The sequence below is a fragment of the Oratosquilla oratoria genome, chromosome 3 (genome assembly GCF_046742065.1).
Source record: "Oratosquilla oratoria isolate Oo_2021 chromosome 3, ASM4674206v1, whole genome shotgun sequence".
Lineage (NCBI taxonomy): Eukaryota > Metazoa > Arthropoda > Malacostraca > Stomatopoda > Squillidae > Oratosquilla > Oratosquilla oratoria.
This window is the reverse complement of record NC_134779.1, coordinates 19,233,690-19,256,268: the sequence shown is the minus strand read 5'-3', so window position 1 is coordinate 19,256,268 and position 22,579 is coordinate 19,233,690. Positions and strand designations below refer to the sequence as shown.

Below are 22,579 nucleotides of genomic sequence, written 5' to 3'. Positions count from 1 at the left end.
TAAGTTTTTGTAGTCTCTCTTCATATGATAGTTTTGAGAGTGTTGGTGCCAGTTTTGTGATTGCTCTTTGTATTCTTTCAAGTTTTTTTATACATTTTTTTGTACTTGGTGACCATATCGTTGCTGCATATTCCAATCTTGGTCTTATCAGGGTGATTAGGATTTTCCTCACCATTTCTTCATCCAGGTATGTAAATGCAACTTTGATTGTTCTTATTAAATTATAAGTTTCTCCAAAAATCTTATTTATATGTTTCTCAGGTGACATATTATTCATAACAATGACTCCCAGGTCCTTCTCATTTTCTACTTTTTTTATTCCTTCTTCTCCCAAATTATATGATCCTGTTATTCTGTTTTTGCTTTTTCCAAATTCCATTATACTACACTTTTTTGTATTGAATTCCATCTCCCACTTCCTACTCCATTCCTGTACTTTATTTAGATCTCTCTGTAGTGATTCACAATCTTCTTCAGTTTTCACTCTTTTCAGTAGTTTTGCATCATCTGCAAAGAAGCTCATATAGCTTTCAATTCCTTCATCCATATCATTAATATATATAGCAAACATTATTGGGGCCAGAACTGTTCCCTGCGGGACACCGCTTATTACTTCATTCCATTTTGAGTGCTGATCTCTTATCACTACTCTCATTTTTCTTTCTTGCAAAAAGTCTTCCATCCAATTTAGCAATTTACCTTGTATTCCTCCTTCATATTCTAATTTCTTAAGCAACTTCTTATGTGGTACTTTGTCAAAAGCTTTTTTTAGGTCTAGAAATGCACAATCAGCCCATCCATCTCTTTCTTGTATTATATCTATTAGCCTTGAATAGAGACATATTAAATTGGTGACGCATGATCGTCCTTGTCTGAATCCAAATTGCCTTGGATTTAGTACGTTGTTTTTTTCCAAGTATTTTACCCATCTACTTTTGATAATTCTTTCACAAATTTTTGCTATTGTACTTGTTAGAGAGACTGGTCTATAGTTGGTAGGTTCTTCTTTATTTCCTCCTTTTTATATAGGTACTATATTTGCTTTTTTCCAATCTTCTGGAACTTTTCCTTCTTTTAAGGAACTGCTTATTATGCTATGTATTTTGTCTGTTAGTTCATTCCTGCATTCTCTCAAAATCCAGTTTGCTATTTCATCTGGTCCATGCGATTTTCTGACATCAAAATTACCCAAGTGTGTCAATATTTCATTCTTTGTTACTTCTATTTCTTCCATAGGGGGGACTTTTTCTTTCCACTCAATCTCTTCAGGTTGTATATTTTCCCTTGTAAACACTGATTTAAAATGTTTGTTCATAATTTCTGCCATTTCCATTTCCTCAGTGTATTCAACTCCTCCTTGTCTTAATTTCTCCAAGTCTTGTTTGTTTTTCAGTTTATTGTTTACAAATCTGTAGAATAGTTTTGGTTGATCTTTACACTTTTCTATAATATCTTTTTCATATTTTCTTTTTTCCTCTCTGCACTTTTGTACATATTCATTTCTATAACCAGTATATATTTTCCATTTTTCAGGTCTTCTGTCTTTTTTCCATCTGTTCCAGGCTTTGTCTCTTTTGTCTTTTAACTCCCTACAACTTTTGTTGTACCAGCATTTTACATATTCTTTTTCTTGTTTTTGTCTTGGGACATACTTTTCCACTCCTTTTTTGTAAATTTTTGTCAAAATATTCCATTTCTCTTCCACTGATGTTTCTTCTTTGTATATTTCTTCCCAGTTTTCTTGTTGGAAGAATTCTCTTATTTTATCAAAGTTTGTTTTTTCATACATCATTCTTCCTTTTCTATATTGTTCATTTCTTTTCATATATTTTTCTTCATTAAGTTCCAGTTCAATCAATATGTGGTCACTTTTACCTATTGGTGTTTTATATTCAATCTTGTCCACTATTCTAGGTTCAGATGTAATTATTAAGTCTAGCCTCGATGGTTCTTCTTCATTTCTATACCTAGTGTTCTCTTGTATCCATTGTGTCATTGAATGGTCAGTAATCATCTCAAGTAGAGCATTTCCCCATGAGTCATCACCACTCTTTACTGTCATTTCTTCCCAGCAGATTTCTTTGCAATTAAAGTCGCCCATCATAACTATTCTTCCTCCGTCTTCCATTATTTTAGTTAATGCTATCTTTGTGTCCTCTAACATACTTTTATATTCACTCTCCTCCCATGAGGCTGTTTTCGGAGGCACATAATTGATCACAAATTTTCTGCTCTTCTTATCTCTGTCTTCCACTTCTATAATAATCATCTCTACTGTATTCTTTCCATATATGACACCTTTCACGTTTATATCCTTCTTAGTCAGGAACATAACTCCACCCCCTTGCTTTTTCTCTCTGTTTCTAATCCAATAATTGTATGCATCATGTCCTACACTGTTGGGTGGTAGTGGGCCTTTTAATTTTGTTTCTACAATTCCCATTATGTCCGGTTCTTTTTCTTTCAAATAATCATTCAGCTCATTCAATCCTGTTATTAATCCATCTATATTTGTGTAAGACACTCTTAGTTTTCTGCCACTTCCATTGTGTTCTCTGTTTCCCTTATGTTTTTCTTTTGTATGTCGAACTTCCTTAGTTTCATGTTCACTACTCTCCAATAGAATCTCTCTTTCTCTGACTCCGTTCTGTTCTCGTTTTTTGTCTTAGCTTCCAGTCTTTTCTGCTTTTCTTCCTCTCTTTCCTCTTTATTCATTTCTCTTTTTATCCATATCTTTTTGTATTGTTCACTTGTTGCTAGTTTCCCTGTTTTGGATAAGATATTCTCTGCCGTTGTTTGTGACTTGAATTTAATCTTAATTGGTCTGGTCTTGTCTGTGCTATACTTTCCGAGTCTAAATTTCTCTTCGATTTGTTTCATAATTCCTGGTTCATCTTCCTGAACTGATTCTAGTAATTGGCTTACTTTTTCATTTTCCTCTTTGATTCTTGTGGTTCTATCTGTGTTGTGTTTCTCTTCCATTCCTAATATAATTATACATTTCTTCTTGTCTGCTAAATCCCTTACTATATTCTCCTTTTGTCTCATCACTTTAATAACTGAGTCTTCAGTATGTTCTTTCAATTGCTGTTTGACTATGTCAGTGAATGAAACCTTATTTCCTTCTTGGGTTTTCTTCCAATTTTTACTTTCTTTAGCTATTGTTTCTCTGTTTTCTTTACTATTCTTCTTCAATTCCTCATTCTCCACCTTTACCTCTCTTAACTGTCTTTTTAGGTCTTCTATTTCATCAGTTAAGTTTTTATTCGCCTTTTCCAGTTCTTCCAATCTTTCAACCCTTTGTAAAATGGTGTTCATATGACCTAACCTACTCTCCAAGTCCTCGATCACCTTATCGACCTTCTCTTCTAGTCTTGTCAGTCGGGGGGGGGGGGGGGGTTTGTGTCCCCCCCACCCTCTTTAAATCCCTTGAAAATATTCTCATCACTTTCTGCTATATTGCTCCTATCTATACCTCTAATCTTCACATTCCTATTAGACATGTCGTCATCATCCAACTCGTCTTGGGGTCGTTTGTCTACCTTACGGCGGCCCGTCAGGGCCATTTCCTCCACCTCCTCATTACCTTCCATTTCCCCAGCAATCCCTCCCCCTCTCCTCTTTCCTTACTTTCCCACTACCCCACGAGCAATTTCCCCCCACCCTGCAAATACAAAAAGGCACTTCTCTTTGCGTTGGGATCCACAATCTTCACTTTTCTTCAGAACGTTCTTCAAGCCGTCCGTTCGTTGAAAGTGTGTGTGTGTGTGTGTGTGTGTGTGTGTGTGTGTGTGTGTGTGTGTGTGTGTGTGTGTGTTTGTGTGTGTGTGTGTATTTACCTAGTTGTATTTTGCGGGAGAAGAGGTATGCTCTACGAGCATAGTCTTCCGTATGTATGTATGTATGTATGTATGTATGTATGTATATATGCGTTTGTGTGTGTGTGTGTGTGTGTGTGTGTGTGTTTGTGTTTGTGATAGAGAGAGACAGACAGACAAACAGAAGGACAGACAGACAGACAGACACACACACACACACACACACACACACACACACACACACACACACACACACACACACACTTCAACGAACGGACGGCATAGACGACGTTCTGAAGAAAAAGTGAAATTTCGTGGATCCCAAAGCAAAGGAAGTACCTATTGTATTTGCAGCGTGGGGGGGAAATTGCTCGTGGTGTAGGAAAAGTAAGGAAAAAGGAGAAGGGGAGGGATTACTGAGGGAAATGGAAGGAAATGAGGAAGGTGAGGACTTGGCCCAGGCAGGCAGACGAAATCTAAACAAACGAGGGCCGGACCAATTTAGCGATGATGAAATGTCTAACAAAAATGTAAAGATTAGAAGTATAGATAAGAGCAATACAGTAAAAGATGATGAGAATATTTTCCAGGGATTTAAAGAGGGTGGGGGGGACAGAAAGTTTGTGATAAATTATGTGCCCCCGAAAACAGCCTCATGGGAAGAGAGTGAACATAAAAGTATGTTAGAGGACACAAAGATAGCATTAAACAAGATAATGGAAGAGGGAGGAAGAATAGTTATGATGGGCGACTTTAATTGCAAAGAAATCTGCTGGGAAGAAATGACAGTAAAGGGTGGAGACGGCTCATGGGGAAACGCTCTACTTGAGATGGTTACTGACCATACAATGACACAATGGATACAGGAGAACACTAGGTATAGAAATGAAGAAGAACCATCGAGACTAGACCTAATAATCACATCTGAACCTAGAATAGTGGGCAAAATTGAATATAAAACACCAATAAGTAAAAGTGACCACATATTGATTGAACTGGAACTTAATGAAGAAAAATATATGAAAAGAAATGAACAATATAGAAAAGGAAGAATGATGTATGAAAAAAACAAACTTTGATAAAATAAGAGAATTCTTTCAAAAGGAAAACTGGGAAGAAATATACAAAGAAGAAACAACAGTAGAAGAGAAATGGAATATTTTGACAAAAATTTACAAAAAAGGAGTGGAAAAGTATGTCCCAAGACAAAAACAAGAAAAAGAATATGTAAAATGCTGGTACAACAAAAGTTGTAGGGAGTTAAAAGACAAAAGAGACAAAGCCTGGACCAGATGGAAAAAAGACAGACCTGAAAAATGGAAAATATATACCTGTTATAGAAATGAATATGTACAAACGTGCAGAGAGGAAAAGAGAAAATATGAAAAAGATATTATAGAAAAGTGTAAAGATCAACCAAAACTATTCTACAGATTTGTAAACAATAAACTGAAAAACAAACAAGACTTGGAGAAATTAAGGCAAGAGGGAGTTGAATACACTGAGGAAATGGAAATGGCGGAAATTATGAACAAACATTTTAAATCAGTGTTTACAAGGGAGAACATACAACCTGAAGAGAAAGAATGGAAAGAGAAAGTCCCCCCCTATGGAAGAAATAGAAGTAACAAAGAATGAAATATCAACACACTTGAGTAATCTTGATGTCAGAAAATAGAAAACTGGATTCGGAAAGAATGCAGGAATGAACTGGCAGACAAAATACATAGCATACTAAACAGTTCCTTGAAAGGAAAAGTTCCAGAAGATTGGTAAAAAGCAAATATAGTACCTATATAAAAAGGAGGAAATAAAGAATAACCTGCCAACTATAGACCAGTCTCTCTAACAAGTACAATAGCAAAAATTTGTGAAAGAATTATCAAAAGTAGATGGGTAAAATATTTAGAAAAGAACAAAGTGTTAAATCCAAGGCAATTTGGATTCAGACAAGGACGATCATGCGTCACCAATTTAATATGTTTCTATTCAAGGCTAATAGATATAATACAATAAAGAGATGGATGGGCGGACTGTGCATTTCTAGACCTAAAGAAAGCTTTTGACAAAGTACCACATAAGAAGTTGCTTAAGAAATTAGAAACTGAAGGAGGAATACAGGGCAAACTACTAAATTGGATGGAAGACTTTTTGCAAGAAAGAAAAATGAGAGTAGTGATAAGAGACCAGCACTCAAAATGGGATGAAGTAATAAGCGGTGTTCCACAGGGAACAGTTCTGGCCCCAATAATGTTTGCTATATATATTAATGATATGGATGAAGGAATTGAAAGCTATATGAGCTTCTTTGCAGATGATGCAAAACTACTGAAAAGAGTGAAAACTGAAGAAGATTGTGAATCACTACAGAGAGATCTAAATAAAGTACAGGAATGGAGTAAGAAGTGGGAGATGGAGTTCAATACAAAAAAGTGTAGTATAATGGAATTTGGAAAAAGCAAAAACAGAATAACAGGATCATATAAATTGGGAGAAGAAGGAATAAAAAAAGTAGAAAATGAGAAGGACCTGGGAGTCATTGTTATGAATAATATGTCACCTGAGAAACATATAAATCAGATTTTTGGAGAAACTTATAATTTAATAAGAACAATCAAAGTTGCATTTACATACCTGGATGAAGAAATGGTGAAGAAAATCCTAATCACCCTGATAAGACCAAGATTGGAATATGCAGCAACGATATGGTCACCAAGTACAAAAAAATGTATAAAAAAAACCTGAAAGAATACAAAGGGCAATTACAAAACTGGCACCAACACTCTCAAAACTATCATATGAAGAGAGACTAGAAAAACTTGAACTACAGACACTAGAGCAGAGAAGAGAGAGAGGAGATTTGATAGCTATTTACAGAATCATGAAAGGCATAGAAATTACTGATAGAGAGAATCTGATAAAATGGGATGACAGAAATACAAGAGGACATGGAAAGAAAATAAAAAAAGACAGCTATAGAAGAGATTTGAAAAAGAACAGCTTTCCTCACAGAGTAATAGACAGTTGGAACAAGTTAGATGAGAAAGTGGTGTGTGCAAAAACAATACATGAATTTAAAAATAGTTTAGATAAAATGAGATATGAAGACGGGACCCCACGAGCATAGCTCCCCTTCCCGTAAAATACAACTAGGTAAATACACACACACACACTCCAGCGATTTTTTCTTCTCATATATTTGGATCACGATTAGGATCTGAAAAATTGTAAATATCAATTTCTCTCTGCAGGGACTCCTAATGTAGCTATATAATCTTTACGCAAAAGACCTATGAATAGATTTTGGTGCATCTTTGTTGGACTGGTGGGGCGTGAAATGAATTGCCTTGACAGAACTTTGCGCTCTCGGAGTCTTCTAGTTTGGTGGTGATGAGGTCAGGTGAGCGAAATAAAGCTGTCAAAAAGATGAAGTTCGAGTCCACCAGAGTCAGCGCGTGGTGCCAGCAAGAGTATACAGTCTCAAGTGAGGTCAAGTGTCCAAAAGGATGAGGTTCGAACCCGCCAGAGTCGGCACGTGTCGGGCAATGTCTGAAATGAATCATTTAGTTAATAAACTGATCACTGACTCGTTCATCTAATAATCATGCCAAGCAATCATTCAGTCACCTCAGAAGTTAATCAATCAGACAAATGCAAAAAGATGGATTTAACCGCTCTGATATTGTCATCTTCTTGAAGCTGAATTAAAGTAGTCTAGCTTCAATGTTGATCAGTGAAACAAGAATCTAATCAACGAAGTCTTAAAGTACGTTTTGTTCGGTGTAATTTTCACTCAGTGATGATCTTTCATGGCTCAATGATGATCGTTAAACGATTGTCTAAATCATTAATTCTTTATTTATGAATTGGATTGTTTTCCTTCGGGTTCCATAGTACGAGGCCGGTCATTTTAATCGAACCTAACAACGCATTTACTCAAATAGAATGCTCGTCACTCACCATTGGCTGTGGTAGGCGTCATCCCATCCGCCATTGACTGTGGTAGGTTAATAATCGCACCGAGGAAAATGTACCTTACCCCTTTCATTGACATGACTCCGTTAAGCAGAAGAAAGTCGCCACATATTACCTAGAACAAAGGCTATAGAGAGCGTTATTACGTAAATTATCCTGAATGGTCTGTGAAGATGAAACGTTAGGGATGTGAAAAATGTGGAGTTCAAAGAAGTGGTGGAAGTTCGCGTGGGGAGATCCTAATTCCAGGTCTTTTTCTTTTAAGCTTGTAGCCTCCATTCCAGAGAGTTAATTAGATTCCTCTGTGACTCTCTGCTACACAGTGGCAGTCCAACTGGAGAAGACAGGTATCAAAGTCCTCTACGAGAAAGGATGCAAGTCATACGAGGCGTCGTATTTCGGTTCATCGAAGACGCCAACGGTTGAGTAGTACGTTTGGCTCGGTGCGAGTATTGTCAGCCTACCACAGCCATTGACGACTGACGCGGATCATACCTGGCATTATATTTGGGTAATGAATAATTTCATCCTTCATCTCCTTTCATTGCCATTCATATGAAAGTAAAAGCCAATGATTACGTGTATCAAGTGAGCTACGATTGGTTGTAGTTACTCCATGTAGTTTACCTTACTTCTGACCCAGGGCAGTGGGCGAGATGCAGGGATGGCCCGTCACCCAGGAGGAGCCAAGAAAAGAGGGAGGGAGGGGTGGTGAATGGGAGTGGAGTATGTGGGGATGAAATGGATAGGAATGGATTTATGCCTTTGACTTTGGTTATCTCTCTTGTAAAGGGGAAAAGGCCCTTGGTATATGTATGTATGTATGTATATATGTATGCATGCATGTATGTATGTATGTATGTATGTATGTATGTATGTATGTATTTTGCCTTTACGGTCCAAATATTATTATTACCGCTGCAATGGTACGACCTCTCTCCCATAATATTGCACCAAAACGTTCGGATCTGATCAAATGTTTTCTGAAACCTGACGCCGTGAGTTTGGTTTCATATCGTATTTGATTTCCACTGCGACGTTTGGATGACACCCGAAGCAGCTCTGATCTTTGTTTTTACTTCACGCGGAGCGTAATGAAACTAGATTTCTCTGGTGGGTTCAATAGAAGGGTTCATAAATGAAACATTGAAATGATATTACCTGCATTGCTGACGTATTGGTATTTGACTGCCTTTAGATGAGTGGATTTATCTTTCGTTCGTATTACGTCAATATGAAGAATTGTATATGGTAGATATAATTCCTCTTATTGAAATCTTGGGTCACGAGGTTTCCATCAGTTGAATAGAATATTTTGACAAAAGCCAGACTATAAAAATTTGTCTCTCAAATCACGAAGAGAAGGTTAATTAAGTAGGTTTTGCATTTAGTAGTAGGAAAGAACGTGAATATTTGTTCAATTGTATGACATCACGTGGCAGCAGTCATATGTACATGGATGTATATATGATGTATACATGTTTGTATATATGTGTATATATATATATGTATATATGTATATAATATAATACATATATATAATACATATACATATATATATATATATATATATATATATATATATATATATATATATATACTAGCCAATTACCAGCGCGTTGCTGCGAGCTCATGAATAATCCCTAACCTAGCCATACCTAACTTTAACCCTTAACCCTAACCAAAATATCTTTTTAAATGAAATATAGCTTTAAACACTCCCCCTCCCAGATGTGCGCCCCCCTACCCGAAGATTGGGAAACACTAGTTTAAAAATACATGCATACACAAACCCAAGTATCATGTGCACATGCTTTTGCGTGCGTGTGTGAGTGTGTGCATGGATTGACAATAAATGCCTACAGCTAAAAATTGAAGAAATGTATCTACTTTATTTATCTTCAGAATATATATGGTTATAGGGTTTTATTTGGAAAAAGCTAGGAAGAGTTTGTACATACATAAATACATATACCAAAGGCTTTTCCCCCCCTTATACGGGGGGTAGCCAAAAAGAAAAGGGCATAGAAATCACTCCCACCCATTTCATTTCCCATATATTCCACTCCCCTCCACCCTACCTCCCTCCTATCTTGGCACCTCCTGGATGACGGGTCATCCCTGCATCCTGTCCACTGCCCTGGGTTAGAAGCAGTGTCGTAAGACACAGCACATCCACAGCAAGGCCGCTTGATAAATTTGGCGACCCCCCTCTCCGTCCCCTCATGCAGGGAAGGAGAAGACGTGGAGAAATCCCTTCGGGCTGCGTCAAATTTTTCTCATACATATTTCCTCACCCCCATCCTCCATCCACTCCCCCTCTTGCATCACAGCCTCATCTATACACAATAATTCTCCATGCACCCCTATCTTCTGTCCTCTCTCGTCCTTCCTCTACAGACATTCCTCTCTTTTGTAAAGCCCCTTTCACCCCATCCATCCATCTCATCCTAGGACGCCCCCTCATATTCACTCCTTCCACCTCTGGCTTCCACCTCTGCCTTCCACACTTCTTTTACTAATCTTTCTTCACTCATTCTTTCCATGTGTCCAAACCATCCTAATATTCTTTTATCAACCCTATCTCCCAGCTCCTTTTCCACCCTTGTTCTCCTCCTCACCTCCTCATTTCTCACTCTATCTAGCCTAGTAACCCCTATCATACTTCACAAACATTTCATCTCGAACACATTCAAACTCCTTCTCTCTTCCTCTCTGTACCATGTTTCTGCCCCGTACATTGCTGTTGGCACAATCACTCCTTCATATAACCTCCTCTTAGCATCCATTCCCAGATGTCTATTTCTCATTACACTTTTGAATCCACCAAGGCATTTACTCGCTTCTCTCAATCTACATTCTACTTCCACCCCCACTCCACCCTTTCCTATCACATTTGCACCCAAGTATCTAAAACTATCCACTTCCTCCAGTTTCTCACCCTTAATGCTCACTTCCAGCCTGCTGTCACTCTCTCCCCTTGTACATCTCATCACCTTACTTTTGTCCACATTTATCTTCAGCTTCCTTCTTTCACACACCTTCTGAAACTCTGTCACTAACTTCCTCAATCCCTACTCTGATCCTGCTACAAGCGCAGTGTCGTCAGCAAACAACAACTGGCTCACCTCCCACTTTTCTCCATTTTCTTTAATCATCTCCAACCCCTGACCCACTATCCTTGCATTCACCTCTCGCACCACCCCATCCATGTAAAGATTGAACAGCCAGGGCGACATAACACACCCCTGATGAAGTCCCACCTTTACCTCAAACCATTCACTCTCTCCATTTCTAATCCTAACGCAAGCTCTACTACTCTCATAAAAACTCTTGACTGCTCTTAACAGCTTTCCTCCTATCCCATATATCTGCAGTACCTCCCACAGTGCCTTCCTGTCTACCCTGTCGTAAGCCTTTTCCAGATCCATAAAAGCCCAAAAAATATCCTTACCTTTTCCTATAGCTTTCTCACATATCTGTCTTACCACAAAAATCTGATCTACACATCCCCTACCTGTCCTAAAACCACACTGTTCCTCACCAATTACTCCCTCTGTTCCTCTCCTAATCCTCTCAATCAAGACCCTCCCATAAGCCTTCCCAACTACACTCAACATACTGATCCCTCTGAAACTACTACACTCACACTTGTCCCCCTTTCCTTTGTAAAGCGGAACTATACAGGCACTCCTTCAGTCTTCTGGCACTCTACCCTCTCTTAAACAAACATTAAGTAACCTCACCAGCCAGTCCACCATAACTGTACCTCCTTTCTTCAGACATTCTGCATGGCATCCATCCAACCCAGGTCCCTTACCTGCTCTCATCATCTTAACAGCTGCCTTCACTTCATCCTTCCTTATTTCTCCTCCATTTTCCTCACTCATCACTCTCATTTTCTTAGCGCTTCCCACTGCAACTACCTTTCCCTCCTATCCTCCTTCACATTTAGCAACTCCCTAAAATACTCTGCCCACCTTCTTCTCACTGCCTTCTCTTCCATTATCATCTCTCCATCTGCACCTTTTACCTTTTCTTCTCTACTTGATTCGCCTCCTCTTCCTCTTTTAACTTCCAAAACATCTTTTTACTACTTTCAAAATTCTTTGTCATACTCTTTCCCCACTTCACATCTGCTCTCCTCTTTGCTTCCTTTATCTTATGCTTAACATCCTTTCTCTTTACTTTGTACCTCTCATACCATTCCCTCGTCCTAATTTGTAGCCAATCTATGAATGCCTGCTTCTTCTCTTCTACACCCTTCTTTGCTTCCTCATCCCACCACTCACTACCCTTCTTTCTATTTCCTCCCGACCTCCTTGTTCCACACACCATCTTTGCACACCTATGCCCCCCCTCCCTCCCGAAGTTGGGAAACATGCATACACAAACACAAATATCATGTGTACACATTCTTTTGTATGCGTGTGTATGTACATTGTGTGTGTGTGTGTGTGGATTGACAATAAATGTCTACAGCTGAAAGGTGAAGAAATGTATCTAGTGTATTTATCTTCAGAATATACATAGTTATAGGGGTTTATCTGCAAAAACGTAGGAGTTTGTGAATGAACTATTTCCGCCCGCACCAAAATTAAATGAAAATAACCAATATTTCAACATTTGGTAAAATTATACAATCATTTTCCATAAACATGCTTTCTTCTTACAAAAGCTATCATGGATTGTGGCAACATTAATTTCACAAATGTAAATAATATTTATGGATACATACAATGGTTTGTTTGATCATATCAATTCTTAAGTAAAAAAGAAAAAAATACGCGACTTCAGGGGATATTACATAAACCTTCTAACTTTAACCCTTAACCCTAACCAAAATATTTTTTTTTTCGAAATGAAATATAGTTATCCAAGTACCTGGAGTGATAGGGTATCAGAATATATATGGTTATGGGGGTCTATCTCTAAAACCCTAGGAGGAGTTCGTGTACATACAAACAAACAAACAATCAGACAGACAGACAGAGGCTACTATTTTATTATAATATATATGTATATATATATATATATATATATATATATATATATATATATATATATATATATATATATATATATATATATATCCACACACACACACCAGTACACGAACGCACACGCGCGCGCACACACACACACACACACACACACACACACACACACACATATATATATATATATATATATATATATATATATATATATATATATATATATACCACTAGAATGACTTCGTATCAAACCAGACTACTGTGGTACTCGATTTAGGCCAGTCACCAGCAGCATTTTCGTGAACGTCAACTCCGGTTATATGGGCATCATGTGGCACATTTCCCTGATGTTGATCCTATTCATAAAGTAGTCTCCGCAAGAGGCAACCCTCATTGGAGGAGACGAAAGGGACGCCGCCCACGGAATTCACGGTTTAGGCAAGTTGAGAGGTGTTTGGCGTGGGAAAAGAGGGTGTCTGCCTAGGAGCTTGCTCGTAGAGACCGTGGTGACTGGCGTCGGCGTGTGAGTGACGCAACGAGCCCCCTGGTGTATGACGTCCCCAACTGATGATTATGACACCAAAGGTCTTCTTCCCCGTTATCATGAGGTGGCCAAACAAAAGCACACACCCACATCATAAACAATTAAACCCATTTAACCTACTCTGCTATCTCAGCACGTGCTCTTTGTCATATAAATTTCTCAGGCAGAATAAAATTTCTAAGAGTTCTATTATAGCCAAGAGGTTATATTGAGACGGCCCTAGCCCCATTTACCATGAATCTGATTCCAATACCGAACAGCTATGAGACGAATTTATTCAAATTCTTGGATTCTCCCTCCCCTCGTTATCAAATTATTTCTTAACAAAGATACATGACCGATTCCTATAAGCATAGAAAGCTATAAAGTAAATGCATGTGGATAAACTGAAAAGAATCCAATACCTATTTGATATGTTAAGGGTATGAAGTCTTTATAAGGCCATATTAATCCCCTATTTCTGACGTCACTGTTCACAGAAAACGGGAAATGAGGAGGATTCATCTTTGTTATGAAAACAGCTATTGTTTCGCAAAATTGCAAGTTTGATATACATAGAAGACTGCCCACGCAGCACTTAGCCCCACGTACACGAACGCACAGCCACAAGTTTATATTGCAGCCAGCTTAGCCATTAATAAGGCGGTCATATGATGCTTCTCCTCGTTTATGTTCTCTTTTCTCCGATGTCTTCTGTGTGTCTTATTCCCATATTCCTCGAGAGATAGGCCATGAGCATTTGCCAACTTTTCCTACGACAAAGCTAACCACCAGCACCACCAATACAACCAAGACCGAGACCGAGACCGAGACCGAGACCGAGACCAAGACCGAGACCAAGACCGGGACCGGGACCGAGACTGAGACCAAGACCGGGACCTAGACCGGGACCGAGACCGGGACCGAGACCGAGACCGAGACCGAGACCGAGATCGAGACCGAGACCGAGATCGACACCAAGACCAAGACCAAGACCAAGACCGAGACCGGGACCGGGACCGAGACCGAGACCGGGACCGAGACCGAGACCGGGACCGAGACGAGACCGAGACCGAGATTGAGACCAAAAAGAGCAACAAGAACAAAAATAGGAATAAGAACAAGAACAATATCAAGAAGATGAGAGAGATATAGAAGATGAGAGATATAGAAGATGAGAGATATAGAAGATGAGAGAGAGAGGGAGAGAGAAGATAAGAGAGAAGATGAGAGAAAAGGAGAGAGATAGAAGGGGAGAAAGAAGGGGAGGGAGACAAGGAGAGGAGGGAAAGACAAGGAGAGAAGGAGAGAGAGAAGTAGAGAGAGAGAAGGAGAGAGAGAGAGAGAGAGAGAGAGAGAGAGAGAGAGAGAGAGAGAGAGAGAGAGAGAGAGAGAGAGAGAAAGAGAGAGATAGGGGGGGAGAGAAAGAGAGGGGGGAGAGAGATGAGAGATAGAGAGATGAGAGAGACAGACACACAGAGAGATGAGAAAGAGAGAAAGAGAGAAGAAGAGAGAGATGAGAAAGAGAAGAAGAGAGAGATGAGAAAGAGAGATGAGAAAGAGAGAGAAAGGAAGAGAGAGAAATAGAGATAGAGAGAGAGAGAAGGAGAGAGAGAGAGAGAGAGAAGGAGAGAGAGAGAGAGAGAAGGAGAGAGAGAGAGAGAGAAGGAGAGAGAGAGAGAGAGAAGGAGAGAGAGAGAGAGAGAAGGAGAGAGAGAGAGAGAGAAGGAGAGAGAGAGAGAGAGAAGGAGAGAGAGAGAGAGAGAAGGAGAGAGAGAGAGAGAGAAGGAGAGAGAGAGAGAAGGAGAGAGAGAGAGAAGGAGAGAGAGAGAGAAGGAGAGAGAGAGAAGGAGAGAGAGAGAGAAGGAGAGAGAGAGAGAGAGAGAGAGAGAGAGAGAGAGAGAGAGAGAGAGAGAGAGAGAGAGAAGGAGAGAGAGAGAAGAGAGAGAGAGAGAGAGAGAGAGAGAGAGAGAAGGAGAGGGAGAGAGAGAGAGGGAGAGAGCGAAGGAGAGAGAGAGAGAAGGACAGAGAGAGAGCGAGAGCGAGCGAGAGAGAGAGAGAGAGAGAGAGAGAGAGAGAGAGAGAGAGAGAGAGAGAGAGAGAGAGAGAGAGAGAGAGAGAGAGAGAGAAGGACAGAGAGAGAGGAGGACAGAGAGAGAGGAGGACAGAGAGAGAGAGAGAGAGAGAGAGAGAGAGAGAGAGAGAGAGAGAGAGAGAGAGAGAGAGAGAGAGAGAGAGAGAGAGAGAGAGAGAGAGAGAGAGAGAGAGAGAGAGAGAGGAAGCGTGAGGCGTATGAGAAGAATGAGAAAGGAGGAAGAAAGGGAAGAGAGATAAAATAAAAAGAAAGAGGATGAGGAGGAGGAGGAGGAAGAGGAACATATCCAGAAAGGGAAATGCATTTAGTGTGAGGAGGGGAAAGAATGTATGGAGGTAAAGAGAGGGAAATTACAAAGAAAGGGGAATCTGCGAAGAGGGGAGGAGTTGCAAAAGGAAGAAATGAAAAATGATATAAAGGGGGAAAGTGGGAAAGGGAACAAAGTTAAAGACAAAAGATTTTTAGGGCGTTATGGAAACTTTGATGGGAATCTGGACAATATTTAGTCGAGTTCTTTTGTAGCAACTGGATTCTTGGGATTTGATTCATTTCTTCTTTGGAAATACAATGAGCTGAAACGCCATTTTGCATCGTTCGTGAAAATTCTCAATCTCAGTTTGATTTAGAATATCTTGTCTGTTAGGATATATCTCTATGCAACACCAATAGGTTCGCGAGAAAGGGGTAATCACACTGGTCATTTTTTTCTTAGACATTGTACCTCCAAGCTCCATATGAATAACAAGAATATGACTTAGGTTACAGAAATCTAGACTTCTCCGAGAACAGTTCAACAGTATGTCTAACATTTAATTTCAAACCTCTTGGGTAATCATTCAGCTTTGCTATATATATATATATATATATATATATATATATGTATATATATATATATATATATATATATATCGGAAAAATAATTTGAAACTTGGGGATTTGAAAAGTAGAATATTGTAACCGAAGTCGTTTTTACTCAAAGAATCTCTCAACTGTCGACGCTGGTGAAGCTCGTGGATGCCCAGTGTGATAATGCTTTTGCCAGATATGCTACTAAATGGACGTCGGTGGGAATCACCTCCCATCTCTCATTTTTAAAATCTATCAAGATACTCCTATCTGGAGGTGGAGCCCCGAAAGGCCGGCACTTAGTCTCCGGGCCGAGTCCAAAATCTTCATTAACTTGAATCACTTGTTTATCTGTTTTTCTATTTCATGTAACATGCGTCCAGAAACAGAGGGGCATCCACGCCACTTTCACTGGTTTAGATTTAAGCACGGATATATATATGTATATATATATATATATATATATATATATATATATATTTATATATATATATATATATATATATAAATAAGGCTTACGCCTTTCACGACCCGTGTTTAACTTGAAACCAGCAAGAGTGGCGGGGATGACCCTCTGTTTCTGGACGCCTCATGGTTTTACATAATGAGAACTGACAATAGGAGACTGAACCCCCTCCTCCTCCTTCCCCCTCCTCCTCCTCCTAGCAAGTGACAGAAACAAGTTCTTACTGGTACAGCAGTGACAACAACCCAGGGCTTCTTTCCAGAGACTTCTTTGGAAGAGTCCGAAGGCTGATGTGGCGCTGCAAATCTTTCAGTAAGTGAAACTCGAGGCAGCATTTATCATTACTTTATATACGGCTTCCAAGGACCAATGACCGGTACCTATTCGTGGAACTCCTGGAAGATGAACAATGGAGGTGCCCATTTCCAGAACCCGTCAACCCTCTCACCTCCATCAAGATGCTGACACTTGGTCTCTGGAAAGGGCCCAAGGTCTTTGTCCATCAACTTTAGTTGCATTTCCTCCACCTTTTCACACGTGGAGGGCTGACAATTGGTGACAGCTCTCCCCCCCTGCCTCTTTCAGACAGTGACATAGAAACAGTCCCACATCAGTAAAGCACAGACAGCATTCCAAAATTTCTTTTGGCGAGACCTGCGGAAGGACCAGGAGACTTGCCAGCAGCTGCAGGGCTGTAGATTCTCCACTCAGTAAAGCTCGAAGAATGACCGTTATCAACACCTTTGCTTCAGTAAATCTTCACTGACGTTTTCTAAAACTTCTACTCTAGCTAGACGATTTATTCAGCATTGAGGGCACAATTGGAACAAGATGAATATACACATCTAGCATTCGCCGGGCTGACATTTGTTAAAAATGTCACTACATCAAAGTTAGATATAAAAATATGAAACACTATTGCTTCTGTTTTCGATACACACGTAAAATGTGTTAAAAATGTCACTACAACAAAGATACAAAAATGAGACTCCTATTGCTTCTGTGCTCGATACACACGTAAAATGTGTTAAAAAATGTCACTACAACAAAGATATAAAAATGAAACTCCTATTGCTTCTTTATTCGATATATCTGTAACATGATAAAGTAAAATAGTTATGGAAAGCTGGCGTGGAAGAGCAGTAGGAATCTCAGTGATATAAAGAAGTTCTGGGCCATTCTGTGAATCTATTCAGGTACAACTTAGAGCGCTATCACACTGGGCTGTCTTTCCTTCAACCTCCGATTAATAAAACTACTATGGTAAACTAATCTGTATCATCAACATTTTACATAGAATGTCATTTGATATGCGGGGGGGAAATTTATTTTCCTCCAGATTATCAGATTCCTTCCAGGATGCTGCTCCAGCAGTCGAGGGAAAAATGGCCCAATGTGATAACACCTTTAAGGGAAAATCACATGATATATTACTATTGACAACATTTGAGGGGCTTTCAATAATAATGACCACTCTAGATTAATACAAAAAATCGTACAGAGACAATCTTTGGTTCATATTGAAACTAGAGGAGAGGTCATAGTTGTCATTATATATGGCATTGACGATATCAATAGTATCTAGATGATTTTAGAAGGGTCTCTCCGTGCAATCTCCCATGCAGCCACCCTCCCATCCCACTCCAAACAACTTTCGACAGGCTCGATCAACTTGCCCCAGCATCCATGAATTCTTTGTGTATCAGGAGTACAGATCAAAGATTGAAGAAGTAACTAGGAAGAAATAGAAGTGAAAAAGAAAGTAGACGTGGAAAGTATTTGAGAAGAAATGAGACTGTGTGTGTGAGATGACACTATGTATAGCTTCTCGCCCATACTATGGGAACTCAGCTTCTGGGAAGTGCCACTTATGGACATGATTGCAGCTATACGTCTTTTGATGTAGGATATTTTCTTCCAAGTTCTTGAAGAGTTATTGGGTTCTCGAACCGCCTTTGCACTTGCGTTGGGTTCTACTCGCAACTGATTACAAACATCCACACACGGATGCCATTTTGTGGGAACTTTCCATAACTTTGTGGTCTGAGAAATTTGCTCACATGGGGTGTTTTGTGAGCAAATTATATGTTGCAATGAACGTATTTGTGTATATAATAATTCCTTTTCTGTGGGGAAAATGTGGAAATCCATATTTTGCTTATGAGAATTTTGTGGTAAAAAATCTCGCTAATTTGTGGGAACTGGTATAGATGACAGTGGCAACACTGCATCCACAGCTTCTCACTGCAGAGGCGTCCCCGTGTTTACCAAACAAATCTTCACATTTGAACCAGAGGGCAATCCTCACCTACTCGACTCATTTACACAGTTTTATTGCAACATACACTAGAAATTATATAAAAAAAATCTTAGGTCGACATTGGGTCGCCTCCCCGCTTGACTGGGGCTAATAAGAACTAGCCTAGCAAGCCCGCAGCGAGTCCCGGGATTCGAACGCACGACCACCTGCTCACGAGTTCAATACGGTATCCACTGAGTACACACTATACGGACAAGTCTCCGGCTAGGACAAGGGGCAACAATGCATTGAAGCTACACACTGGCTCCTGACTGAGCAAAATCATCTGACAATTGTCATAAAACTAGATTAAAGCAGGTAAAATGCTCATGATTGGAGAGATATAACCAAGGAGAACAAATGGATGTGAACAAGAAAGGCAAAATAAAAAGAGAAAAAGAGAAAAAGAGTAAAGGGTTGGTCTTGGTGCAAAAGGAGAACAAGAAATTTATGAATAGATATTGGGAGAGACGTATAAAAAGGAGAGAAATTGCAGGGACAGCTGAATGGGAACATATGGAAAAGTCATATGACAATAAGCAAAAACACAAAAGGAGTGATTAACCAAGAAAAAAGAAGGAAGAGATGAAGAAGAAAGAGGAGAAATAATTACGGCTGCAAGATTTGAAAGAAAAGGTTGAAACTGAAGATAAGTAAAATTCAAAGAAATAAGAGAAAAACACTCGTCCGTGTTTGTGTAGGAAACGAGGGGAGAGAGAGAGAGAGGAGAAAGGACGAAAGGGGGAAAAGAAAAAGAAGAAAAAGAACGATGTAAAAGTGTATACAAAGGAGAAACGGATTTTCGGAAGAAACCAAGAATTGTGGCCGTGGTTTTGAAGCTATTGAAAGATGTTAATGATGATGAGAAGAAAGAGAGAGAGAGAGAGAGAGAGAGAGTCAGACAGACAGACAGACAGACAGTCAGACAGACACAGACAGACAGACAGAGAAGAGGAGCATGAATATATATATATATATATATATACATATATATATATATATTATATATATATATAATATATTAAACTAGATAATGACATATTATATTGAAGGTGGAAGAAGTAGACGAGGATTGAATGATAGAATTTTAATGCTTGTACGTCTCAACCCGCAGGATCTTGATCACAAAGTTGACAACTCGAGAACAACAGGGGCTTTATATATATTAATGAAAGCAGGACTTGAGAACGGAGGGATAGTATTACTTACAGCTAAGTTTTTAAAAGGAGAATAATCTCCAACCATAAAAGAATACCGAGTGACTTGATTAGTGGGTATGTCACTAATGCCCCTAAAATATGGACTGCATAAAAACCTGCAGTCATTAACTCTTACGGGGGTATAATGTGATGTTGATAAATGATGGAAAAGAGTGAAGCAAGGAATCTAGTATGACCAAAGGGAAAGGGAGAGGAGAAATATGGTAACAATTCAATACTAGTATCGCAGACAATTCAACAGTACTTCTGACTTTACGGACAATATGTCCTCTTCGCAGAGATATTTCATGCTTTGTGTAGTTTGGCTAATTGGGAGTGAATTTATGTAGAAGTATAGGATTCTTTAGCTATGGAAGTATTAGAGTATCATGTAAAAGGGTTTATGTTTTGTCGCGCAATTATAGTTTAGAGAGTAAAGATAGATAGATAGACTTTATTTGGCAATGAATCAATGTACATGAAGTGCAAATAATGACAAGAACACATAGTTCGGAATAATGAATGCAAATTGCCGAGGATAACACAAAATGATATATATACAAGATGGCGGTAGAGGTATTTGTGTTTTATCAACAAAAATTAGGCATAGTATCAATGTTCTTTGAGGTGGCTAGGTAAGACATTAGAAGGCTGTTTTTCATGTCTTTGAAGGATAGAAAGATCAAAATGTAGAAGACTGGGATGGTGGATGAAAAATTTGGGTGTAGATATTCTAGATATATTTGACATATTCAATGCATTTTTTTTTTCACAAGAATATCTGGTGCTCAGACCTATTCAGAAACCTGTTTGAAGAGGTGGAACTTTGGAAATGGCACTCCGCTTGCCAAGAGAGTTGGAATGAGATTAATTTTAATAAAAGTTTGCATAAGTAGATTGTAAGGACGATTAGACAATAGTTGCTCGGGAAAGTTCCGTCTCGCCTTGATCCAGGAAAAGAAAGAATGGTAATTTCTCTCTAGGTGATCAGAAATGTTTCTTCCACTCTTATTCTATTGAAAGGAATTAGTATAAAGAATATTGCTGTTGGATGTAGGTATTTTATCATACTACAGTGCTTGTTATCTGAGCCTAGGGATGTTGCTGTAGTTAGGAATGGGGTTCCTGTATTCTTCATCTGTAAACAATCAATTTCTTGGGAGGAGTGAGGTGTAGAGTCAAGTGGTGGTTGGGATTCAAGGGAATTCTTTTGGGACACGAAGGTAAGTCTGTAGTCTGTGTCTTCAGGTCCAGGATAATGTATTTGCTCGTGTTTCAATCACCTGAAGAGTTAAGATGGTTAGACCATGATTTGGAAAACGGGAAGACTTTTTTCAACCTTTTCTATATTTTGAAGATAGAAGGTTTTGAGGTAATATTTGATATACGAGTTTATCATGAACTTGAGCGTTTTTAACTTATTGCTCAGCAAACATGGAATGGAGTGACTGGTAGGGTAAGGGTGAGGCAAGAAATGGTTTACCGATAGAGTGGTTAACAAACGGAATAGGCATAGTAACTATGTAGTGAGCACTGAAACAATTGTTTGTTTTATGAGAAGATTAGATAACTTTATAGATAGGGATGAAAGGTACTAAGGGGCATAGAACTGCCTAGTGTAGGCCTTATGGTGTCTTGCAATCTCTTCCATTTTTATGTTCTTATATTCTTGTATGCAGTTGCAACCAAGCGACTGGGGAATTCTCGATAGTGCCCAAACGAGGTGCAAATGGAGCAGATGTGCATCTCATGAAGACGAATTGGCACAGGAAGGAATAGACGCAGTAGGAAAACGAATAAAGTATACAAAAAGCAGTGCTGAATCGACACAGGAAGTCTGGAAAGAAAGAGGAGAACGCACGAAGTAGAAATGGAGTAGAATCTGGAGAGAAAAGTAATGGAAGAGAAGAAATGTAGGAAGGGAAGAAACAAGATTGCAACCCGAGAGGAAAGCAACGGAAGACGAAGAGAAAACAAAAACGAATAAAGAGAAGAATAAAAGGAGGAAATAAATTACAGAGAAAAACTGGATGTCGACAAAGTGAGACACAAGTAAGGCCAATGAAGTTGAGATGTATAAGTATATACTGTACATACATATATACATATGTATATATATATATATATATATATATATATATATATATATATATTATATGTGTGTGTGTGTTTGTGTCAATTGACATTTGGAAATAAACTCATCTGCTGGGATTCGAACCCTCACCTGAGCGGCTTGCGTCTTATAAGATGAAGACCGTACCATCCCACCATCCCGCCATCCTGACCCTTCAAAACGAAACGACTAAGTCGTTTCGTTTTGAAGGGTCAGGATGGCGTGATAGTACGGTCTTCATCTTGATG

General features: G+C 39.1%; 1 protein-coding gene across 1 annotated transcript in view; it reads left to right on the top strand.

The window, feature by feature from the left end:
* Positions 1-22,579, top strand: part of LOC143020917 (uncharacterized) — a 442,767-nt gene that overhangs the window by 231,047 nt on the left and 189,141 nt on the right. The gene's annotated exons all lie outside the window — the stretch shown is intronic.